Raw genomic sequence first — 25,918 nt, 5'->3', positions numbered from 1 at the left:
GTTTCGTATAGATTATGGCATCACTGGGAAAGTGCAGTAATCAATATGTTTTCTTGGTTAGTTACTATGCATAAACCGACTTCTCCAGGTATCAGTCTGTATTTTATGTTCTAAATTCTAAACATAAATTAAACATCGTCCACGTGGATGTTTATCGCGTGCTTTACCTTCACCGAAAAGTAGAGCTCAAACAATATGTTCATAAGTATTCATAAAATGTTAAAAATAGTTAAGAGATAAGGTATTAGATGGCACCTCTGTGGGATCTCTCAATATAAGCCCAGCGCCCAGCTGAGGACCACCACTATCGTAGAGCAAGAGAGACATTTCCACTCAACACACCTGTCAACTCCACACCTGTCGACTATAGGCCTGTACGTACACTTATAAATCATATATCTTTGTTTTATAGAGATACACATATCCCGAGAACTTTGATTTGAAAATTTAGATGCATTTTTTTGTAAGTGATTTATGTAAATCATTTATGCAGTTGTGGCGGGTGTGCGCGGGTGAACTGCTGTAAATAATCATATATCTGTCAGTTAGAGGGACGAGAGTTATATTATCCTAATTTAGTATAACTATTTAGCATACAAATATAGTGACAATACATTACAGATATTAACTATAACATTAGTTATAGTAATGTTTATATTCTATAAATTACTAGAAACACAATTATATATGCACCGAGAGTTTGCTTCAGCTGTAAACATTGTTCACGATAAAAGTATAGTTGATGGTTTACCAGTAAGCTTTTGCGGTGGCCTTTGTACAGCCCGTTATCTTCACTTGCCACTTCGTAAAAAATCCACCCTACTAACCTGACTAGATGCGTACGAACCCAAGCAATCCATCTCACCTATCCAGGGCAGTGCATATAAAACGTAGATATTTGTAAGCCGTTACATTGCATATTAGGCTGTATTTGTAACGTTGGTTACTATAACGCGGGGGCCTGACAGCTGAGTGGACAGCATTCAGTATTCGTAGTCCTGAAGTTTCGGTTTCGATCCCCTGTGGAGGCGGAAACAAATGGGCAAAGTTTCTTTCACCCTGTTGCCCCTGTTTCCTAGCAGTAAATAGGTACCTGGGATTTAGACAGCTACTACGGTCTGCTTCCTGGGGATGTGTAACAAAAAGGAGGTCTGGTCGGGGACCGGGCCGCGGGGACGCTAAGCCCCAAAATCATTTCAAGATAACGCCACAAGCGCAACTAATTAGTTGAGAAGACGAGTCGCTTAATGACCCTAAAAACTTACACTTTATATCTTCAAAGTAAAGTTTAACAAGTGACGTTTAGTAAGAAATAAGCAGTGAATAATAATACAATTTATAAAATTCGTGTAATATATAACAATATGTAAAAAAATGATGATAATGTGAGAATAACAACATATATTCTGAATACATTTGAACTCTAATTTTTGAACAGGTTACATTGAGCACAGCCAGGTCCTGCGATAAGCAGAAATGAACATCAAAATTGTGAGTATAATACTCGGCTCTGAACATTATTGTAGATGAAGTACTTGTGTAAATAATCTCTGGATACTGGGAATGCTCCAACATGCACGAGAAGTCATTGAATTACATGGAAGTGTACTTTATATATGTCACCGTTTACAAGAAGAATGGTTTGTGCAGGTGTTGGTGGTGCTGGTGGCGCTGCTGGGGGCGGTGCTGGCGGGGCCGCAGCTCATCACCAAGAAGAGAGACTTCCCTGGCCAGAGGCGCCTCGGGACCACCAACTACCGTGGCCACAGTTTCGGCAAGAGAGGTTTCAGTATGCTACCAATGGCGAGTGAGTAATGGCCACCATTGTTTGGTGTGTGTGTGTGTACTCACCTAGTTGTGTTTGCAGGGGTTGAGCTCTGGCTCTTTGGCCCCACCTCTCAACCGTCAATCGACAGGTGTACAGATTCCTGAGCCTATTGGGCTCTATCATATCTACACTTGAAACTGTGTATGGAGTCAGCCTCCACCACATCACTTCCTAATGCATTCCATTTGTCAACCACTCTGACACTAAAAAAGTTATTTCTAATATCTCTTTGGCTCATTTGGGAACTCAGTTTCCACCTGTGTCCCCTTGTGCGTGTGCCCCTTGTGTTAAATAACCTGTGTGTGTGTGTGTGTGTGTGTGTGTGTGTCTTTCTCTCTCTCTCTCTCTCTGTTATGTGCATTTTTAAATATAAATTGTATCATGTCTCATTTAATATCATATTAAAATAAGTCTTCTCTTCACAGGACAGAGGTATTAGAAGAATAAGATGACAATGGAGTCCCTTTATCCTGGAAGATGACCTGGAAATTCCATTCCTCTGGCACCTCGCTCATATCCTGAGGCAACACATATCCTGCTAGAGTTCCTTCTCTCATAATCTACATAAGGCAATCCCATAACAAGCCCCAAATAAAACTATATATAATCAACATAACCAACCACAAGCGTCACTTCTGTTGATATGCCACCTGCAGGCAACAACAGCCTGAAAATCATGCCTGTCATTGATGTCCCTGGAATGTGTGAAATGTGGTAACCTCTTCACTTTTAGCATTTTGCCCCAACCCCCTTTGATAAACACCAGTCTACAGATTTGCTCATATCATCACATTAATTTGTACTATATTGTTTTCTGTTGAGTTACGCACTTCTCTGTTTTATCTACGTTGCATGTTTTTTATATTATATTGTAGAATACACTGTTATGTTTCCTAGTTTATAAGTACGTCTGAAGGGCGCGTGAGCGAAACTCATAGTTGTTAAATATTGTAAATATGATTTTTTTTTTGTAGGCGTCCATGTTAAACGCCATTTTAATATCGTTAAGTAGTAATTAACTGTATAAATATTTACGAAACGAGGGGAATAGTCATGCAAATTATATTATTGTTATAAATAAACTGTCAAACCTGTAGACTTATTTTATTCAGGCACATATAGATTCTATACGTTTATTTGTTAGGAACAACTGAACACACTCGCCGAGGTTAGACTATGTCTATATTCTAAATTCTTAAGGAAGCATTGAGTGCTCAAGAATTAGTTCAAGAAATTTTAATGGGATAAAAATATACATTCCAAAAGGATACAGTAGCTTAGCCTATTTCTGCCCTCGAGACCAGAATCAATTTCAATCACTTTTCCTTAAATGTTGTAACATCACTCTGGTAAAGGCAAGTTAATTACAGAATGAAAACTTTAATCTTGGTAAGAGCAATATGGAAGAATTTGTTCAAAGTAATCAATTGTGGAATTAACTAAATAATATTACATGCTACTCTGAATTAACAGTAGAACAGAGCCACGGAAAAAAGAACTGGAAATGCATCTCACACGAACCAAAGTAATAAAATAATCAACGATAAGATAGTCAAGGGAAGAACGCAGATGTTAGACGCACACAACATATGGGTCATAACTACTATTAAGAATGAAGAGAAAAGGACAATGAAAAGGTTAATGAGGTGATGTGAGCGAGGAGAAACGGAAGGCACAGCGGCAACTTTTAAGGCCCCTGACATGTGGGTATGGTTCATGTGTCTTGCAATCGTAATAATTAAATAGTAAATGTGTCCTTGTCAATATCAATTGTCTAGGCATAAATGAAAACGACTGCTTCACACACACATCAATATACTTCATGAAGGGGTGACAAAGAAATAATAACATAAAATTCAAGCATTAGATATCTCCAGAAATGTTTAACTGTAATAATGAGGTGTAATCTCCACATAATAAAGCACCGATCAATTGAGTTTGAAAAAATAGATATACTAATATAAATGTACAAGATACATTCCTATGTTACTTGAACAAAAATATGCTCCACAGACTTATCTACTATAATACAGATCCTCTCCAGCCAGTTCCACCCACGCGATTAGCATTACATAAAAGAACACTGAATAAATACAGGAGTGAATCACGGCGCCAAGTTGGGTACACTGCGCACATCAGTGGAGACGCCATATAAGAGCATTCCTCGTATGAGACGCCACAGTCCCCACACACACACGAATAAACATGCATTAATAACAAAGAAATAAATCCTACAAGTATACAATACAACATGCTACAGTTAACATAACCCTTATATACTAGAAAACAAATGAGCATAATGCTAATCTCCCAAATAACCGAGGAAAGAATATAAGAACGTAAATGCTTTGTCATGATAAATGTCAGAATCAATTATTATTGATTCATAACAGCAACACCTCACACAATGCAGGGCTTAAATTAAACTGATAAATACACTTAAGTACTCACATAATTGTTTACAAACTTATAAAATCCCGATTTCATTAAAAAACAAAGCACGTGTTCTCATAGGAACATACACCATACACATACACCATACACTGACATTCATAATAATGTTCACAAACACGTAAACACACATGTTATTATAAAGTATTCCCAAGAGCACACACACACACACACACACATTCAGTCTGATAGTTGAGTAGACAGCGCTCTGGACTCGTAATCCTAGGGTTCGATCCTGGCTGAAGGCAGAAACAAATGGGCAGAGTTTGTTTCACCCTGATGCTTCTGTTACCTATCAGTAAATAGGTACCTGGGAGTTAGACAGCTGCTATGGGCTGCTTTCTCTGTGTGTGAGTGTGTGTGTGTGTGTGCGTGAAAAAAATTAATTAGTAGTTAGTAACAATTGATTGATTGACAGTTGAGAGGCTGGCAGAAAGAGCAGAGCTCAACCCCCGCAAGCACAACTAGTTCAATACACACTCACACACACACACACACACACACACACACACACACACACACACACACACACACACACACACACACACACACACACACACACACACACACACACACACACACACACACACACACACACACACACACACACACACACACACACACTACAAGTAATACAGATCTATGTATTACTGTAGAATTTAACAGTATTAAAGTTGACCATATACCATATACACATGACCATATACCAGTTGATTGACAGTTGAGAGGCGGGACCAATGAGCCAAAGCTCAACCCCCGCAAGCACAATTAGGTAAGTACACACACACAGACAAATACATTCAACTCACGAGATTTGTTTTGTTACACAGTTTATAAATAGCTTGGGTGAGGACTTTTGTATTTGTTTCTTGTTCGTTGCTTTTGTTATAATGTGGATTACAATACTTTCGTGTATTTCCTGTAATTCTCCCTGAGTCACCTGTAACTCTTCCTGAGTCACCTGTAACTCCACCTTGAGTCACCTGTAACTCCACCTTGAGTCACCTGTAACTCTACCTTGAGTCACCTGTAACTCCACCTTGAGTCACCTGTAACTCTACCTTGAGTCACCTGTAACTCCTCATTGAGTAACCTGCAACGCCTTCTTGAGTCACTTGTAATTCCTCCTTGAGTCACCTGTAACTCTTTGAGTCACCTGTAACTCCTCCTTGAGTCACCTTTAACTCTCCTTGAGTCAGCTGTAACTCCTTGAGTCAGCTGTAACTCCTCCTTGAGTAACCTGTAACTCCTCCTTGAGTCAGCTGTAACTCCTCCTTGAGTAATCTGTAACTCTTCCTTGAGTCAGCTGTAACTCCTCCTTGAGTAACCTGTAACTCTCCTTGAGTCAGCTGTAACTCTCCTTGAGTCACCTGTAACTCCTTGAGTCTCTAAACCCAGACTCAGACACGAGCTTAACATCCCAGTGAGGAGTGATTTGTATTCGTCCAGAACGCCCATCAACAATTAAATTATTGCTAATTAACACTTAAAGTGGAACTCAATAAGCGTAAGAATAGATAGATAATTAGATCATCCACGACTCTGTAACGAGAACTCTCAGCATATTGTAATTGCTGATGAAATAGTTTCGTATAAATTATGGCATCACTGGGAAAGTCAGTAATCAATATGTTTTCTTGGTTAGTTACTATGCATAAACCGACTTCTCCAGGTATCAGTCTGTATTTTATGTTCTAAATTCAATATATAAATTAAACATCGTCCACGTGGATGTTTATCGCGTGCTTAACCTTCACCGAATAGTGCAGCTCAAATAGTATGATCACAAGTATTCATAAGATAGTCAAAATAGTTACGAGATAAGACACTAGATGGCACCTCTGTGGGATCTCTCAATATAAGCCCAGCGCCCAGCTGAGGACCACCACTTGTCGTAGAGCAAGAGAGACATTCTCACTCAACACACCTATCAACTCCACACCTGTCAACTCCACACCTGTCGACTATAGACCTGTACGTACACTTATAAATCATGTATCCTTGTTTTATACTGATACACGTACCCCGGGAATTTTTATTTGGAGACTTAGAGGCATTTTTTCGTAAGTGATTTATGTAAATCATTTATGCAGTTGTGGCGGGTGTGCGCGGGTGAACTGTTGTGAAGAATCATATATTTGTCAGTTAGAGCGACGAGAGTTATGTTATCCTAATTTAGTATAACTATTTAGCATACAAACATAATGACAGGACTTACATATATTAACTATAACATTAGTTTATAGTAATGTTTATATTCTATGAATTACTAGTAGACATTCATCAGTCTCAGGAAACTTTGGAGTTAGGCTCTGGTTGTCGGTTTGGAGTGACCTCTCCAGGGCGCAAAGCCAGTGTAGGTTGATACGGAGAGAGGCTGTTACCCAAGCAGCAGGTCCCCCTTCTCCACGGCGCCGAAAGTCATATATAATTACTATAAAACATAATTATGTATGCACCGAGAGTTTGCTTCAGCTGTAAACATTGTTCACGATAAAAGTAATAGTTGATAGTTTACCAGTAAGCTTTTGCGGAGGCCTTTGTACAGTCCGTTATCTTCATTTGCCACTCCAGTAAAAAATTCAACCTCCTAACCTGTCTAGAAGCGTACGAACCCAAGCAACCCTCCCAACATATCTAATCCAGAGCATGTAAACGTAGATATTTGCAAGCCATTAATTTGCATAGTAGGCTGTATTTGTAACTTGTTTACCATAACGCCACAAGCACAACCAATTAGTTGAGAGGACGAGTTGTTTAATGACCTTCAAAACTTAGACGGTACTTCATGTACTCGAACTGGTCTGCAACCTCTACAACAACAAGTATTACTGCTACCACCACTATTACTATTAGTACAATACTACTGCTATTAGTGAAATATTATTACTACTACTACTACTACTACTACTAATAATAATAATAATAATAATAATAATAGTAATAATAGGTACACAGAACACTCCTAACACCCGAAGTCTGCTTGCGAGCAAGAAGCCAGCGACAGCAACACTACACTAACCATATTAACTCATGCATAATTACATACAATGATATACAAAGAAAGTGTAGAATCCCCGCATTGTCACATATAATTGTACAGACAAACTGCAGTTCCAGCTTGAGGTCTTCAAAGTAAAGTTTAGCAAGTGACGTTTAGTAAGAAATAAGCAGTGAATAATAATACAAATAATAAAATTCGTGTAATATATAACAATATGTATAAAAATAGATGTTGTTGTAAATATAACATCATGTATTCTGAAAAAATTAAAGTTGAATTCTAATTTTGAACAGATTACGTTGAGCACAGCCAGGTCCTGCGATAAGTAGAAATGAACATCAACATTGTGAGTATAATACTCGGCTCTGAACATTATTGTAAATAAAGTACTTGTGTAAATAATCTCTGGATACTGGGAATGCTCCAACATGCACGAGAAGTCAATGAATTACATGGAAGTGTACTTTATGTATGTCACCGTTTACAAGAAGAATGGTTTGTGCAGGTGTTGGTGGTGCTGGTGGCGCTGCTGGGGGCGGTGCTGGCGGGGCCGCAGCTCATCACCAAGAAGAGAGACTTCCCTGGCCAGAGGCGCCTCGGGACCACCAACTACCGTGGCCACAGTTTCGGCAAGAGAGGCTACAGTAGCCTACCATTGGCGAGTAAGTAATGGCCACCATTGCTTGGTGTGTGTGTGTGTGTCTCTCTCTCTCTCTCATGTGCATTTTTAAATATAAATTTAATCTTGTCTCTTTCGGTATAATATTAAAATTAAATATTCTCTTCACAGGACAGAAGTATTAGAAGAATAGGATGATGACAATGGAGTCCCTTTATGCTGGAAGATGATCTGGAAATCAATTCCACTGGCAAATCATATCCTGCCTGAGGAACCTCACTCAACCTTCATGATTTGCTGATTGTTGCCGCCGGAGGCGGCTAGTTTATTATGCACCCCATACCCATCCTGTGAGCAGTAGCGGAAAAAGCATTACAGAGGGCACAAAAGGTCTTTATCAGACCTCATCTTAGATTATTACATAAACAATCTCATCTATCCTTCACACCTTATAGTTACAATGTCAGCTAGTTACAGACAAAGTGCCATTTCAAGAGCTATGCATTTACAGTAAGTCATTATACATTAAAGCCTTCATGAGGCACCTCCTATCCTGCCTGAAGAACATGCTCATATCCTTAATGAGGCAACACACAACAAGCCCCAAACAAGAAATATAATCTACTTGACCAACCACAAGCGTCGCTTCTGTTGATATGCCACCTGCAGGCAACAACAGCCTGAGAATCATGTCTGGTCATTGATGTCCCTGGAATGTGAGAAATGTGTTTATCTCTTATCTTCGCTATTAGCATGATGCCTCGACCCCCTTTGATAAATACCAATCTACAGATTTGCTCATATCATCACACTACGATGTACGATATTGTCTACTGTTGAGTTACGCACTTCTCTGTTTTATCTACTGTTGTATGTTTTTTATATTATATTGTAGAATACACTGTTATGTTTCCTAGTTTAAAAGTACGTCTGTAGGGCGTGTGAACGAGACTCATAGTTGTTAAATATTGTAAATATTTTGTACGCGTCCATGTTAAACGCCTTTTTAATATCGTTAAGTTGTAATTAACTGTATAAATATTTACGAAACGAGCGGAATAGACATGTAAATTATAATTACTGTTATAAATAAACTGACAAAACCTGTTTAATTAAGCTTCTTGCAACATCCGTGATACAGCGACCCATCTCTCCTGCAACACTTAAGTTGTTCTTATTAGTGACTTCCAGGACTGGCTGTCTCCCTTAAAGTCCTCCTCTGTCTTACCTCACCAGGTGTAAGAGACTCGTTCTTATTGGTCTTCCAGGACTGGTTGTCTCTCTAGTCCTTCTCAGTGTGGTCTCCGTGGGATTATCAGGAAGTCCCCTGAACAAGCTCTGTCGTCACTTCTAGCACCTCTTGGGGGGGGGGGGTGAGAATGGTCGCCAGCAGGAACTTGTCGTTCTTAGACATCACGCGTTATCCCTCATGACACGGAGGTCGTCTTCACCAGAGCCTCACAGATCCGGTCGTTACAAGTCAGTCATCTCCTGTAGAGACTAGTCTACCAAGTATCACAATCTACTAGTCTCTAAAGCTTCACCCTTATGTTAGTCTTGCCTCACACTCACAAGCCTCTAAGGCAAATAATGAAGGGCTGCTGACTGAGGCGAAATACATTTGTTACTTTGTATGGTTGGAAGAGGTGTTCTGGCGCCCACACTCTGCATGTGTTTGTGTCTCTACAGTTATATAGTCACCGGGCACTTTAATACTATGTACTCAAAACTTGGGAGAATTAACACACATGTCTATAATTTGTTGAGGCACATATAGATTCTATATGTTTATCTGTTAGGAACAACTGAACAAGCTCGCCGGGGCTTGACTATGGCTATATTCTAAATTGCAAAGGAAGCATTGAGTGCTCAAGAATTAGTTCAAGCAATTTTAATGGGTTAAAAATATACATCCCAAAAGAATACAGTAGCTTAGTCTATTTCTGCCCTCGAGACCAGAATAAATTACGACCACTTTTCACAAAATGTTGTAACATCACTCTGGTAATGGCAAGTTAATTACAGAAAGAAAACTTTAATCTTGGTAACAACAATATAAAAGAATTTGATCAAAGTAATCAATTGTGGAATTGACTAAATATTATTACATGCTACTCTAAATTAACAGTAGAACAGCAACGGGAAAAGGAACTGAAAATGCATCTCACACGAACCAAAGTAATGAAATAATCAACGATAAGATAGTCAAGGGAAGAATGCAGATGTTAGACGCACACAACATATGGGTCATAACTAATATAAAGAATGAAGAAAAAGGGACAATGAAAAGATTAATGTGGTGATGTGAGCGAGAAGAAACGGAAGGCTCGGCGACAACACTTCACACAATGCAGGGCTTAAATTAAAACAACTAAATACACTTAAGTACTCACATAATTGTTTACAAACTTATAAAATCCCAATTTCATTAGAAACAAAGCACGTGTTCTCTCAGGAACATACACCATACACTGACATTCATGATAATGATTCACAAACTACGTAAACACACATGTTATTATAAAGTATTCCCAAGAGTACACACACACTCAGCCTTGATAGTTGAGTTGACAGCGCTCTGGGCTCGTAATCCTAGGGTCCAGGTTCGATCCCGGCTGAAGGCAGAAACAAATGGGCAGAGTTTCTTTCACTCTGATGCACCTGTTACCTAGCAATAAATAAGTACCTGAGAGTTAGACAGCTGCTACGAGCTGCTTCCTGTGTGTGTGTGTGTGTGTGAAAAATTAGTAGTTAGTAACAGTTGATTGATTGATAGTTGAGAGGCTGGCAGAAATAGCAAAGCTCAACCCCCGCAAGCAAAACTAGGTGAATACGCACACACACACACACACACACACACACACACACACACACACACATTCAACTCACGAGATTTGTTTAGTTACACAATTTATGAATAGCATGAGTGAGGACTCTTGTATTTGTTTCTCGTTCGTGGCTTTTGTCATAATGTGGAATTAATTGCTGATGAAATAGTTTCGTATAAATTATGGCATCACTGGGAAAGTCAGTAATCAATATGTTTTCTTGGTTAGTTACCATGCATAAACCGACTTCTCGAGGTATCAGTCTGTATTGTATGTTCTAAATTCTAAACATAAATTAAACATCATCCACGTGGATGTTTATCGCGTGCTTAACCTTCACCGAATAGTGCAGCTCAAATAGTATGATCATAAGTATTCATAAGATAGTAAAAATAGTTAAGAGATAAGACACTAGATGGCACCTTTGTGGGATCTCTCAATATAAGCCCAGCGCCCAGCTGAGGACCACCACTGTCATAGAGCAAGAGAGACATTCTCCCTCAACACACCTGTCAACTCCACACCTGTCAACTCCACACCTGTCAACTCTACACCTGTACGTACACTTATAAATCGTATATCCTTGTTTTATACTGATACACGTACCCCGAGAATTTTGATTTGGAAATTTAGATGCATCTTTTCGTAAATTATTTATGCAAACCATTAATGCAGTTGTGGCGTATGAACTGTTGTGAAGAATCAAATACCTGTCAGTTAGAGCAACAAGAGTTATATTATCCTAATTTAGTATAACCATTTAGCATACAAATATAATAACAGGAAATACAGATACTAACTATAACATTTGTTTATAGTAATATTTATATTCTATGAATTACTATAAATATAATTATATATGCACCGAGAGTTTGCTTCAGCTGTAAACTTTGTTCACGATAAAATTATAGTTGATGGTTTGCCAGTAAGTTTTTGTGGTGGCCTTTGTACAGCCCGTTATCTTCACTTGCCACTCCGTAAAAAATCCAACCTCCTGACCTGACTAGAAGCGTACGAACCCAAGCAACCCTCCCAACCTATCCAGCTCAGAGCATATAAACGTAGATATTTGCAAGCCATTAATTTGCATAGTAGACTGTATTTGTAACTTGGTTACCATAACGCCACAAACACAACCAATTAGTTGAGAGGACGAGTTGCTTAATGACCTTCAAAACTTAGACGGTACTTCATGTACTCGAACTGGTCTGCAACCTCTACAACAACAAGTATTACTACTACCACCACTACCATGATTACTACTACTGTTACCAATTAGTTGTATCACTACAACTACTACTATTAGTACACTACTACTACTACTAATAATAATAATAATAATAGGTACACAGAACACTCCTAACACCCGAAGTCAGCTTGCGAGCAAGAGGCCAGCGCCAGCTACACTACACTAACCATATTAACTCATGCATAATTACATACAATGATATATAAAGAAAGTGTAGAATCCCCGCATTGTCACATATAATTGTACAGACAAACTGCAGTTCCACCTTGAGGTCTTCAAAGTAAAGTTTAGCAAGTGACGTTTAGTAAGAAATAAGCAGTGAATAATAATACAAATAATAAAATTCGGGTAATATACAGCAATATGTATAAAAATAGATGTTTTTGTGAATATAACATCATGTATTCTGAATAAATTTAAGTTGAACTCTAATTTTGAACAGGTTACGTTGAGCACAGCCAGGTCCTGCGATAAGCAGAAATGATCATCAACATTGTGAGTATAATACTCGGCTCTGAACATTACTGTAGATGAAGTACTTGTATAAATATTCTCTGGATACTGGGAATGCTCCAACATGCACGAGAAGTCAATAAATTACATGGAAGTGTACTTTATGTATGTCACCGTTTACATGAAGAATGGTTTGTGCAGGTGCTGGTGGTGCTGGTGCTGGTGGCGCTGCTGGGGGCGGTGCTGGCGGGGCCGCAGCTCATCACCAAGAAGAGAGACTTCCCTGGCCAGAGGCGCCTCGGGACCACCAACTACGGTGGCCACAGTTTCGGCAAGAAAGGTTTTAGTCACCTACCATTAGCGAGTGAGTAATGGCCACCATTGCGCTCTCTCTCTCTTTATGTGGATTTTTATATATAAATTTTATCTTGTCTCATTTAATTATATTTGGTATAATATTAAAATTAAATGTTCTCTCCGCAGGACTGAAGAATTAGAAGAATAGGATGACAATGGAGTCAAATTATCCTGGAAGATGATCTGGAAATCCATTCCTCTGGCACCTCATATCCTGCCTGAGGACCCCTCACTCATATCCTAAATGAGGCAACTCATATCCTGCTCGAGTTCCTTCTCTCATAATCTACATAAGGCATCCCATAACAAGCCCCAAATAAAACTATATATAATCAACATAACCAACCACAAGCGTCACTTCTGTTGATATGCCACCTGCAGGCAACAACAGCCTGAGAATCATGCCTGTCATTGATGTCCCTGGAATGTGTGAAATGTTTTTATCTCTTATCTTCGCTATTAGCATGTTGCCTCGACCCCCTTTTGATAAACACCATTCTACAGATTTGCTCATATATTCACATTACATTGTACGATTTTGTCTACTGTTGAGTTACGCACTTCTCTGTTTTATCTATGTTGTATGTTTTTTATATTATATTGTAGAATACACTGTTATGTTTCCTAGTTTAAAAGTACGTCTGTAAGGCGTGTGAACGAGACTCATAGTTGTTAAATATTGTAAATATTTTGTACGCGTCCATGTTAAACGCCTTTTTAATATCGTTAAGTTGTAATTAACTGTATAAATATTTACGAAACGAGCGGAATTGCCATGTAAATTATAATTACTGTTATAAATAAACTGACAAAACCTGTTTAATTAAGCTTCTTGCAACATCCGTGATACAGCGACCCATCTCTCCTGCAACACTTAAGTTGTTCTTACTAGTGTCTTCCAGGACTGGTTGTCTCTTAGTCTTTCTCAGTGTGGCCTCAGTGGGATGATCAGGAAGTCCCGGAACAAGCTCTATCGTCACTTCTAGCACCTCTTGGAGGGGGGGGTGAGAAATGGTTGTTACTGGCGCCACCAGGACCTTGTCGTTCTTCTCAGACATCACTTGTTATCCTTTATTAAACGGAGGTCGTCTTCACCAGAGCCTCACAAATACGGTTCGTTACATATCAGTCATCTCCTGTAGAGACTAGTCTACCAAGTATCACAATCTACTAGTCTCTAAAGCTTCACCCTTATGTTAGTCTTGCCTCACACTCACAAGCCTCTAAGGCAAATAATGACGGGCTGCTGACTGAGGCGAAATACATTTGTTACTTTGTATGGCTGGAAGAGGTGTTCTGGCGCCCACACTCTGCATGTGTTGCGTCTCTACAGTTATATAGTCACCGGGCACTGTAATGCTTTGTACTCAAAACTTGGGAGAATTAACACAAATGTCTACAATTTGTGGAGGCACATATAGATTCTATACGTTTATCTGCTGGGAACAACTGAACAAGCTCGCCGGGGCTTGACTATGGCTATATTCTAAATTCTTAAGGAAGCATTGAGTGCTCAAGAATTAGTTCAAGCATTTTTAATGGGTTAAAAATACACATCCCAAAAGAATACAGTAGCTTAGTCTATTTCTGTCCTCGAGACCAGAATAAATTATGATCACTTTGCCCAAAATATTGTAACATCACTCTGGTAATGGCAAGTTAATTACAGAAAGAAAACTTTAATTTTGTTAACATAAATATAAAAGAATTTGTTCAAAGTAATCAATTGTGGAATTGACTAAATATTATTACATGCTACTCTAAATTAACAGTAGAACAGCAACGGGAAAAAGAACTGAAAATGCATCTCACACGAACCAAAGTAATGAAATAATCAACGATAAGATAGTCAAGGGAAGAACGCAGATGTTAGACGCACACAACATATGGGTCATAACTAATATAAAGAATGAAGAAAAAGGGACAATGAAAAGATTAATGGGGTGATGTGAGCGAGGAGAAACGGAAGGCTCGGCGACAACACTTCACACAATGCAGGGCTTAAATTAAAACAACTAAATACACTTAAGTACTCACATAATTGTTTACAAACTTATAAAATCTCGATTTCAATAAAACAAAGCACGTGTTCTCTCAGGAACATACACCATACACTGACATTCATGATAATGATCACAAACACGTAAACACACATGTTATTATAAAGTATTCCCAAGAGTACACACACACTCAGCCTGATAGCTGAGTGGACAGCGCTCTGGATTCGTAATCGTAGGGTCCGGGTTCGATCCCGGCGCTGGCGGAAACAGACGGGCAGTTTCTTTTACCCTGATGCGCTGTTACCTGGCAGTAAATAGGTTCCTGGGAGTTAGAAAGCTGTTACGGGCTGCGTCCTGTGTATGTGTGTGTCGGGGAAAAAAATGTAATAGTTGATTGATGGACCGTTGAGAGGCGAACCGAAAGAGCAGAGCTCAACCCCGGCAAACACAACTAGGTGAGTACAGCACACACACACACACACACACACACACACACACACACACACACACACACACACACACACACACACACACACACACACACACAAATACATTCAACTCACGAGATTTGTTTTGTTACACAGGTGATGAATAGCATGAGTGAGGACTTTTGTATTTGTTTCTCGTTCGTTGTTTTTGTTATAATGTGGATTACAATATTTTCGTGTATTTCCTGTAACTCTCCCTGAGACACCTGTAACTCTCCCTGAGACACCTGTAACTCTCCCTGAGTCACCTGTAACTCCTCCTTGAGTCACCTGTAACTCCTCCTTGAGTCACCTGTAACTCCTCCTTTAGTCACCTGTAACTCCTCCTTGAGTCACCTGTAACTCCTCCTTTAGTCACTTGTAACTCCTCCTTTAGTCACCTGTAACTTCTCTTTGGGTCACCTGTAACTTCTCCCTGAGTCACCTGTAACTCCTCCTTGACTCACCTGTAACTCCCTAAGTCACCTATAACTCCTCTTTGGGTCACCTGTAACTCTCCCTGAGTCACCTGTAACTCCTCCTTGAGTCACCTGTAACTTCTCCTTGAGTCACCTGTAACTCCTCCTTGAGTCACCTGTAACTTCTCCTTGAGTCACCTGTAACTCCTCCTTGAGTCACCTGTAACTCCTCCTTGAGTCACCTGTAACTCCTCCTTGAGTCACCTGTAACTCCTCCTTGAGTCACCTGTAACTCCCTAAGTCACCTGTAACTCCTCCCTGAATCACCTGTAACTCCTTGAGTCACCTGTAACTCTCTGAGTCACCTGTAACTCCTCCTTGAGTCACCTGTCGCTCCCCCCCCCCCCAGCAGTGGGCGCCACGGAGCAGGCGACAACCACTTACTAGTGTAATTGTGTACACTCAACACCTTTCAACCTGCGTCATAGCTCCCTGTGTCTGGGTACGGACGAACGGTCGCGAGTGTTGGAATGTGGCCGGCTGCCTTCCTTTGATGCACTCTAGGCTGCCTTCCTTTGATGCACTCTAGGCTGCCTTCCTTTGATGCACTCTAGGCTGCCTTCCTTTGATGCACTCTAGGCTGCCTTCCTTTGATGCACTCTAGGCTGCCTTCCTTTGATGCACTCTAGGCTGCCTTCCTTTGATGCACTCTAGGCTGCCTTCCTTTGATGCACTCTAGGCTGCCTTCCTTTGATGCACTCTAGGCTGCCTTCCTATGATGCTCTCTAGGCTGTCTTTCTTTGATGCACTCTAGGCTGCCTTCCTTTGATGCACTCTAGTCTGCCTTCCTTTGATGCACTCTAAGCTGCCTTCCTTTGATGCTATCCACGCTGCCTTTCTTTGATGCTCTCTAGACTGCCTTCCTTTGATGCACTCCATGTTGACTTCCTTTGATGCACTCTAGGCTGCCTTCCTTTGATGCACTCTCGGTTGCCTTCCTTTGATGCATTCTAGGCTGCCTTCCTTTGATGCACTCTAGGCTGCCTTCCTTTGATGCACTCTAGGCTGCCTTCCTTTGATGCACTCTATGCTGCCTTCCTTTGATGCTCTCCATGCTGCCTTCCTTTGATGCACTCTAGGCTGCCTTCCTTTGATGCACTCTAGGCTGCCTTCCTTTGATGCACTCAATACTGCCTTCCTGTGATGCACTCAATGTTGCCTTCCTGTGATGCACTCAACGCTGCCTTCCTGTGATGCACTCAACGCTGCCTTCCTGTGGTGCACTCAACGCTGCCTTCCTGTGATGCACTCAACGCTGCCTTCCTGTGATGCACTCAACGCTGCCTTCCTGTGATGCACTCAACACTGCCTTCCTGTGATGCACTCAACGCTGCCTTCCTGTGATGCACTCAACGCTGCCTTCCTGTGATGCACTCAACGCTGCCTTCCAGTGGTGCACTCAACGCTGCCTTCCTGTGATGCACTCAACGCTGCCTTCCTGTGATGCACTCAACGCTGCCTTCCTGTGATGCACTCAACGCTGCCTTCCTGTGATGCACTCAACGCTGCCTCATAGCCCCACGTGTCACTTTCCCCAAACAATGCACTCAACGTTGGACTCAACGCACGTAAACAAGTAACTTGGCAATTTATCAATTGCGAGTTACAATCTTCTGTTAGCAGTAATCCGGTATCAGCTGTTTTCCCTCTAACAATTGTAATGTTCTGTTAAATGTAATTCTCTGTCAGTGTAATCTTAAATCCCCTAATCACTCTAAGCTTCTATAAGTTATATATTTTCCCAGAGTTGTTCCAATCTCCCTCTAATTCTAATTAGAGGGAGATTCTAATTCTAATGTTCTAATTTCGCCCATGTGGATCTTTAGGTTTTGATGCGAATAATTGATCCTATATGATAAGCATTCACGAGATAAATTTCCATTGTAACATCGCTAAGTCTTGGCTAATTACTATGCATGAAAGAACACCTCGGGTTATCAGAAGTTATTATATATCATTATATATGTCATTATATATCAAATCTATATAGAAGCACTGGACGGTAATCACATTAATGTTTACGACTTAAATATTATACTCTGGTGTGAGTATTACTTTTTGTAAAAGTTAAAGAGTGTGTTAAGGACTAAAATAAATGGGGTTGGTAAGGCATTAGTTGGCATCATTGCGGGATCGGTCGGATATAAGCCTGTAGATCGGCTATCTGGAACTAATTGTAGAAAGTCAGCGCCGCTGGAGACTCAAGACGGCTTTCCCATCAACTATAACAATCAACAATACTTGCGTATGTACCTTTACTATTTAAATAATAATGTCCTACACTTGGGATGTTATATATGATATCTATACTTCGTGTATCTAAGTTATTTGTGAAGACGTAGATAGTTATCTGAGCTTGTCAACTGGTTCTCTCAACTGATACGTCTCTTTATATACCTTAAGGTCCTCAACATACAACATTTAAAGTTTTATAAAAAGTAGCCCCTCACAAATATCCACGTTTTCTATGCATTGGGAGGTTAGGTTAGGTGGGTGGCTTAGGATCATACGCTTCTGGTTAGGTTAGCACTTTGTATTTTGTACGTTGTGACAAATGAAGAGAACGCTCTGCATAAATATAATTGCTAATTGTAAGTATGGTGGAACAGACAAGAGTGCTTACTCTCTTGAGCACACAACTGTGCACAAGAGCAGACCGGCCTGTACCTCACTCTGAGCCTCACTCTGAACCTCACTCTGAACCTCACTCAGTAGTGAGTAGTGAGTGGGACGAAACGTCGTCGTCCCTTCACCTTCTAGTGTGTGGTCTGGTCAACTCACTCTGTACCTCACGCCCTGGCCTCTATGTCACAGATTTCCATAAACTTGCACAAACTTATTTGATTCATGACAGCAAATGTGCCAGTACCTGAGCTGAACTCAGGTACTGAGCTCACCAACACCTGAGCTTAGGTTCACCAGCAAATATGCTGACACACCGGCAAGTATACTTTAGTTCTCAACACTGCTCAGGACTACAGTATACCCCGCCGTGAATATTCATTGCAAATGACAGCATACCTCAGTATACATATCTCCCTGTGTTGCAGCGCATTGCCTGTAACTTGTGATAATTTATTTAAAAACTATATAAACAATTATATGCTCACAATAATAAAAAAAAAACTATGCCCACAATAATGAGCATCAATAATGAGCGAACTTTTGTATAACTATTTTGTCGATCGTATCAGTATGTAGTAATGGAGCCGCAGTAAGGCACTTTTGTACTGTTTTTTAATAGAATTCGAAACAAAAATAGCTAAAACCCAAACTTAAATATTCTTTGGTCTAGTATACCACATATATGTACTATATTAGGCTTCAGTTAGCGTGTATTAGGCTTAGGAAAGTTAGGTTTTATTAACAACATAAGCATAAACACTTTTCCGGTTTGTGCAAATTTAATAATACAAAAGTCTACTTTCCTTCACGACATATATGTTCTTTCAACCACATTGTCACTGTAATACTTTCACACCTGCCGTCTTATACATTAACATAGACTTGCATTAATAAATATAAATTAAACCACTCCCAGCATTACTAATACCCATGCTTCTTTAAGGATACCAGGATTATTTAAGATATTAGCAAAGCGTGAATTCAGTGTTTTCGAGACAGTCGACATATACTACGAATTTATTGTCGACCTTTAAGTTGAAATACTTTATTCGACAGGTTTTTGACGAGCTCAGCAGCCCACTGTGACTACCAACTATGAACTTTAAATATGTAAGTAAACTCTCATGCTCTTAAGCTGTTTTGAAATGTTAAATATAATAAAATAGAACCAAAATTCAAATTAAAACCAAATCGATTATTTTAAGTAATATTTGTGTATTATGACTGTATTTATTAACATGTAGATGGTGTTGAAATATATCATATCAGTTCTCTGGATTTGTCATAAATGATACTATGCCGGACAACAACAGGTGTTGCTGGTGTTGGTGGTGGTGTTGGCGGCGGTGTTGGCGGCGCCGCAGGTCATACTGAAGAAGAGACAGTTCCCTGGGCAAAGACGGCTTGGCGTCAGGAACTATGGCGCCCATACCTTCGGAAAGAGAGGCTACAGTTCCAAACGTTTGGCAAGTGAGTTGGAATACTATTGTCTGTTTATCTCTCTCTCTCTCTCTCTCTCTCTCTCTCTCTCTCTCTCTCTCTCTCTCTCTCTCTCTCTCTCTCTCTCTCTCTCTCTCTCTCTCTCTCTGACGGAACATACCAAAGCAACTCACAAAAATTGTAATTCATTGTTTTTCCTTTGGCTTATGAGGATACATTTTTTCATTCCTTGTTTTGATCTTATCTTTACAGAACTGAACTTGTAGATGAAGAATCCAACCATAAAGGAAGTCTATACCTGAAGTGCCTCGCTCGAATCCTTCAGTTAGACCGTAACTGGTGACCTGGTTTACGTAGGTGGCAATGTGACCACCAGTTACTGAAAAACAAGGAGACACTACTCAGGTTGTTGCATCAACAACCTACTTCAGACCTGGCCCAGTATGTGCAGTCGTTGAGAGACCGCACAGGTGGAGCCGTTTGATTTTATATAATTTATGCTCTTTTTATTTCATCCAGTGATAAAGCAGTTAGCATAAAAATGATCTTAATACTTATTTCCTTTAATTCTAGTAAATTATGTTTGTTGTTGTTGATTTTGATTTTTTGTTAATCTGTTTTACGTCTGTACTTGTGTGTGTGTTTGTGTGTTTCGTTAAGTAAATGACTGTAACCAACGATGTGTTCATTGTGAAAATAGGAATATTTATTATTATCTATATACAGTACAAATAAATGCCTAAAGATACGTTATATCTTATTTTAATACCAAAAGTGTTAGTGGAATTTTTCCATTGCCAGATAATTTGAATGAGTTGTTTCCTTCAAGCTAATTCAAACATGAATAGTAAACAAAAGGAAGTATTCCATTGCTTTTGACCTGATTACAGTCTGTGTACAAAAGCATCAAGACTGTACTTAGGAGAGATACAGTAATGTATATATATATATATATATATATATATATATATATATATATATATATATATATATATATATATATATATATATATATATATATATATATATATGCATATTCACTATCTTTCATGCCATGATAAACCAGCGAAAATATCTAAAATCTGACATATTCTCAATGTATCTGAAAGTTAGAGAGTGCGTCATCCTGAAAATTTAATGATGTCAAATATACCAAATTTTCAAAAAGGACTTCATTATCCCAGATGGTTTAGCACATGAACGAATCTTTTCAGCTAGAACGTCATATATACAATGGTCCCACAGACCAGTGAGTATATCAGTCTTTTGATAAGCATCTTATTGCTTCGTAATTATTACTTAACCTATACCTATAATAGGTTAAGTAACAATTGTAATTACGAAGCTATAAGATGCTTATCTTAAGATACTAACAAGGTTAGGTAAGGTCGGTGTTTTCTATGAAGCTTTTTAAGGGTATCTATTATGTTTAGTATGTCACCTATGCACTTATTTAATAAGTCAATATTGACTTTACGAATTTGCGAGAACGGGTTGCAACCAGTCTTCCCTGGCTTGATAAATGAAAAACTACAAGAATTCGTGTCGAGAGAGAGATGTGAAACCAGCCTATAAGTGCACGAATACCATTAGTTAGCAAATTAATGCTCTGGACAAAGTGTAGATATTAGCGGCAACACAACAAAACACATTCACTAGGGCGGGACCAAAGAGCCAGAGCTCAACGCCCCACTAGCACAATTAGGTGAGCCCAAGAGAGGCACATCAGGGTAGGAAATAAGCAGATGCAGTGGCCACAAAGGTTAAAAGTTAACGTTGATTCAGCGTTAAATCAACGCTATCGACGTTAGTTCAACGATGAATCAAAGTTGAAAACGTCGATTCAACATTTAAATTGACGTTACTCTTGGGTACTGTGCCCAGTGGAGAGTTATGTTTCTGTTCACCATACTGGTCATAATATTGAGTTTAGAACAACAGATTAATGTTGAGGGTCAACGAGTATGTTCAGAGATGAGTTGTGGAATGAAGCATTATATCCCCCGTGTCAAACACGTCTGAGGGTCAGTCTAATGTTATCAAAATACTTCACGCCAGAGCTTATGGAGCACTTTCTCTGCCCAGGTGCAGTGAGGTGATCTTGGACTGGGATCAACTCTCCCTTGATACACTGTGTATGATATATATATGTGTGTGTGTGTGTGTAAATCACGAAAATTAACACGTGATGAAAAATATGACAGTGTCAGACCACGGAAGAAGAATTGAAACAGGAATTTCCATAAGTACTTTCGTATTTAATAATACATCTTCAGAAGGAATGACTGGAATGACAGAAAGCCCGATCATTCCCTCTAAAGATGTATTATTAAATACGAAAGCACTTAAGGAAATTCCTGTTTCAATTCTTCCTCCGCGGTCTGACACTGTCATGTATATATATATATATATATATATATATATATATATATATATATATATATATATATATATATATATATATATATATATATATATATATTTCTTTGAATATGACTGCATATTCTGTGTTATTATTTTTCTTGTTTAGGGCTTCTATCCCTCTGACTAGTGCTCTTGCATCTTGATTTAATTGGAAGAGGATTTCTCCAAATGTCATCTTTGTTCAAGGTAAACTAAAAAGAATAATTAACTGTAGACTGTTACACTAATTATATATTTACATAACGTTTCGAACCTACATGGTTCATTCTCAAGTGATGGGACAGTGATTGGTGATCAAACCACCGAAGAGATGGCATCGGTATGAATAGCCCGTAATGGGAGAGTGCTGTGCGTATTGGATTTATACCATAAGGGAGGTCAGGTACATAATACAAATAGACGAGGAGTCTCCGTCGTCCTCTGGCTCTCGCAAGCATTAGCAATGTTCAGTACGCTCCTACTGACGTCACCGCCGCTGCTCCCAACTACCAACTACACATCCACTATAATACGACTCGTCCGCTGGTTCACAGTGATGGTGGGAGGGGCGGGAAGATGGAGAGGGAAGGGGAAGGTTTGGTAAGACGAGAGAAGAGCCGGAACAGGAGGGAAGGGAAAGGACGAGGTGAGATGAGTTGGTGTGGAGGAGACGGAGGTCTCACCGGCCGGCATATCTTCCACACAACGTGATGCAGCGTCACTTGGAATAAACTCCGTCACTCTCCAGCGAGAGATACACAGCAGCATCACCTCTTCATGCATCTTAGTTTAAGTGCATTCTTTGAACTGTTATTTATATAAATGGTTAACAAATTTTGGGTTTAACGTTGTGCTGCTTCCCCCACACACGCCAAGTCTGTCCCCAGTCTTCGTAATCTTCCTCTCCTCCTTTCTCACACCCACACCACACTCTGTAAACCTGAATCCATGTCATTCAACACGTAAATCTTTTCACACAATTATAAACATTATCACAAACACTCACCAGCATCCACAAACACACATTAAGATGCATGTATATACATTCACATCACGAGACTTCTTCAGCCATCGCTTATAAATAGCTTTGGTGAAAACTTTTGTATCCATTTCTCACCTGTTGCTCTTATTCAAATGAGGCTTACAATTAAAATATGTATAATATCTGATATATATTTCATGAGGTTATATTCTTTAATTAATTAGTCTTTATAATTTAAACACAGATATGTGTTGCAGGCGATGAGTCACAATAACGTGGCTAAAGTATGTTGACCAGACCACACACTAGAAGGTGAAGGGACGACGACGTTTCGGTCCGTCCTGGACCATTCTCAAGTCGACAATCGACTTGAGAATGGTCCATGACGGACCGAAACGTCGTCGTCCCTTCACCTTCTAGTGTCTGGTCTGGTCAACAGATATGTGTTTAAATCTACAATATAGACCTATTGTATTATGTATGATCCTCTATCCTTTATGGGCTGTGAATATAAGCAGCATCTTCACTACAATAAGGCCGAATTGAATTACTCCGATTAGGCAAAGTTGTATAATAATAACTACGCAACAAGCATATGCCAAAATCACAACGAAGTAATGTGATTACCTCGTTGAGCAATGTTAAAATAGCGTGTGTGTGTGTGAGTGTGGGAATAGGATCCATCTGGGAGATGCTTAGGATGCTGGAGGCTACATCCTCAGCGTATCCTTGAGAACAATGGTCAAGATCAAGGCGACTTGCTCTGCTTTTATAATCAGTTATTATTTTTTTTACTTTTCTTAGTACTAGAGGGTACAAAGCAGGTCGTAATGTTCATCCTCAGGGGTGAACATAACGAGCGGGGTGCCTGAGGGGTGAACAAAGCGAATAACGCACTTTGAGTCACAGGAACTAGCAGTTGCTAGTTCCTGTGACTCCTGGGACAGGTTTTGGGTTCAATCTTCTTTATAATCTCTATAAACTACTTCAAAATAGTTTAACTTTACAAAATAGTAAATGGTACAAAAATTAATATCTTTAGAACATAGAACTAAATGTATTTTGCATATAACGTAATGTTTTCAGGTAAATTCAGGCGTTCCGTGTTATTAGAGAAAAATTTAAATTAAAAATATTTTGTTATTATTTTATGTGAAACACTGGTGACAGTCATGAGGAAAAAACTACTATTTTTATATTTTTTGTTTGCCAATCCCTCCTCTATTCAGCTAAAAATATAGGATTTAATGGATTCATAGGATTCAGTCTTTCAGATAGCGACTGTCTGTCTTGTTTTCAAAGCATTGGCGAACATCCCAAACCTCATTTAACTCCATTCTAGATTACGCGAGAGCCACGTAGGCTGTTCCACACGTTATAGTAATGTCAAGTACCTAATGACGCACTTTGAGCCACTCGAACTGGCTGATGCTGGTCCAGGCCTCAGGGAGTTATCCGGCTCCTCCAGAGTTCTACCACCTGCTCATGAACCAAGGGGTCAGCACTCGGGGTCTTCCTGAGGTCTGGCACGTCACCCGGACCATGTGTCAGCTCTCGGGGGGTTCACTCGGTCCTCCTGAGGTCTGGCACGTCACCCGGACCATGGGTCAGCTCTCGGGGGGTTCACTCGGTCCTCCTGAGGTCTGGCACGTCACCCGGACCATGGGTCAGCTCTCGGGGGGTTCACTCGGTCCTCCTGAGGTCTGGCACGTCACCCGGACCATGGGTCACCTGAGAGGTCCATGACGCTAGTTCCGGCCTTCAGTCAGTTTCCTTTCCCCGTTCTTCTGGTGCAGCATCGTTGATGAGATCGTCATAAAGGAATCACCTAACTTGTCCTCTTCCACTCTGGTGACGCAGATGTCTTTAAACTAAACCATTGGATATAATGTAGGGCATTAGTTGTGAAGGATGAGTTTAGCATGCATCCACAATCCGTATAAAATGATTTTGTACAGTATATCACAGTACTCGGTAGCGATGCTGTTGGTTAAATATTGTGAAGCAGATGGCTCACGTGGCGGTGACCGCGACTATAAACAATCCTGGAGCGCCTTACCAAGTGGTATCAGGCCGAGGATATCATGGCTCCTGGTGCTAGTGACTATGTCTTATACGTTTAACCACCTGACAGTGATGGCTCTTTGCCTGGCTGTTTATGGCCGCCTTGAGACATTAATGATCAACACTGCAATAAAGTCGAAGAAGACTTGGATTTACTTTATTTACTTTAACTTGGATTTACTTTATAAAACGTTGCACACTTTAAAATATATAATTATAGGCCGTGCAGTATGTCACGTAATGTGTCATGCGGTATGTCACGTAATGTGTCATGCAGAATGGCAGGCAGTATTTCTTGCAGGCTGTCATGCATAAGTTGTTTCATTTAATTGTCCTGACTAAGACGTCTGCCCTAAGTATGGCAAGTAATGTAGCCTCACGTGACTCACTCGACAGTCACATCCGGCCAGTGCTCGATATGTTACTACTCATCAGGGCAAATATTACAGTTTCTTAAAATGAATTGAGTTTCAGCTTGAGTGCCACATAGCAGCTTTTTAGACAAAAGCAGAAAGTATTATTCCAACGTTTAAAGTAGGAGGAAGGAAGTTATTTACATATTTTGATAAAATTAAAAAAAACATGACACTATCAGTCCTGAACAGAATATTCATCTCACAATTTATTACAAGAAGAAGTGTTCTTATTCTTGTAATAATTTTCTCAATT

At 39.8% G+C, this 25,918-nt stretch overlaps 4 long non-coding RNA genes across 4 annotated transcripts; all 4 read left to right on the top strand.

Annotated features, from left to right (window-relative positions):
- Positions 1 to 263: 263 nt before the first annotated feature.
- LOC123745015 (uncharacterized) lies at positions 264 to 2,924 on the top strand. Its single transcript, XR_006771283.2, has 4 exons — positions 264 to 374; positions 1,439 to 1,491; positions 1,651 to 1,807; positions 2,254 to 2,924. It is a non-coding gene; the product is annotated as an uncharacterized lncRNA (long non-coding RNA).
- Positions 2,925 to 6,152: 3,228 nt separating this feature from the next.
- On the top strand, positions 6,153 to 9,009 carry LOC123745014 (uncharacterized). The gene is made up of 4 exons (XR_006771282.2): positions 6,153 to 6,253; positions 7,577 to 7,629; positions 7,789 to 7,945; positions 8,074 to 9,009. It is a non-coding gene; the product is annotated as an uncharacterized lncRNA (long non-coding RNA).
- Positions 9,010 to 11,182: 2,173 nt separating this feature from the next.
- Positions 11,183 to 13,607, top strand: LOC123745016 (uncharacterized). Its single transcript, XR_006771284.2, has 4 exons — positions 11,183 to 11,286; positions 12,422 to 12,474; positions 12,634 to 12,796; positions 12,916 to 13,607. It is a non-coding gene; the product is annotated as an uncharacterized lncRNA (long non-coding RNA).
- Positions 13,608 to 17,907: 4,300 nt separating this feature from the next.
- On the top strand, positions 17,908 to 20,548 carry LOC123745020 (uncharacterized). Its single transcript, XR_006771288.2, has 4 exons — positions 17,908 to 17,980; positions 19,417 to 19,470; positions 19,674 to 19,830; positions 20,053 to 20,548. It is a non-coding gene; the product is annotated as an uncharacterized lncRNA (long non-coding RNA).
- Positions 20,549 to 25,918: the final 5,370 nt, after the last annotated feature.

The sequence above is a fragment of the Procambarus clarkii genome, chromosome 57 (genome assembly GCF_040958095.1).
Source record: "Procambarus clarkii isolate CNS0578487 chromosome 57, FALCON_Pclarkii_2.0, whole genome shotgun sequence".
Classification (NCBI taxonomy): Eukaryota; Metazoa; Arthropoda; class Malacostraca; order Decapoda; family Cambaridae; genus Procambarus; species Procambarus clarkii.
The sequence above is the reverse complement of the archived record's forward strand: the minus strand, read 5'-3'. Positions and strand labels throughout refer to the sequence as shown.